Here is a 707-nt window from a genome sequence, read left to right on the forward strand (position 1 = left end):
AATGTATATATTTATACCACTTCATATAGTTATTAAATTTCACACAGAGTGCCGTTTATCGCCAAATATTACCATGATTACAAATTATATTGATTTTTTACAACACTTCAATAAACAAGAAGTTAAGAGACTTACGTTTTAGACACCATATTGCCTGTTTTTGCTCTATTTCTCCCAACAAAAATATTTCCAAACACCGCCACAGCACATTTTTTTCATGTTTTAAATCATTTCAAAAATATCAGTATTCAATGTTTTGTTTAATATATCAAAACATTATTTTTGCATTTGTAACTGCAGGCCAAAGCATTCATGTCCTGCATCAAACAGTGTGTAAATGCATCTAAATGCCACTTCAGATGCAACTTCTGTGTTGATTTTAATTTGCTCGGTAACAGCCCCAATGTCTTATTATTCTAATTCCCTGATGAAATGTAAGAATTTCACTCAAAAGATTATGGGACACTCTTAGACAAAAATGGCTTTATAAAGCTAAAAATGCCCATAACATTTTAAAATAAGTTTAAACTTATTGGAAAAGATACATTTCTCTCAGTGTGAACTGCCCACCACACAGAATATGAAGAATATTAAAAACTTTAGGAGTCAGCTGTCTTCAGCAGTCCTTAAGGTACCAGCACAATAACACACTCAGCAAAATATCGTCTAATTATCGTTATCGATAAAATCCCATAAAATATCGAGAT

At 31.4% G+C, this 707-nt stretch overlaps 1 protein-coding gene across 1 annotated transcript in view; it reads left to right on the forward strand.

Annotated features, from left to right (window-relative positions):
• Window positions 1–707, forward strand: part of hspa9 (heat shock protein 9) — an 18164-nt gene that overhangs the window by 12257 nt on the left and 5200 nt on the right. The gene's annotated exons all lie outside the window — the stretch shown is intronic.

The sequence above is a fragment of the Sinocyclocheilus grahami genome, unplaced genomic scaffold (assembly GCF_001515645.1).
Source record: "Sinocyclocheilus grahami isolate Dianchi unplaced genomic scaffold, SAMN03320097.WGS_v1.1 scaffold1974.1, whole genome shotgun sequence".
NCBI classification, from domain to species: Eukaryota; Metazoa; Chordata; class Actinopteri; order Cypriniformes; family Cyprinidae; genus Sinocyclocheilus; species Sinocyclocheilus grahami.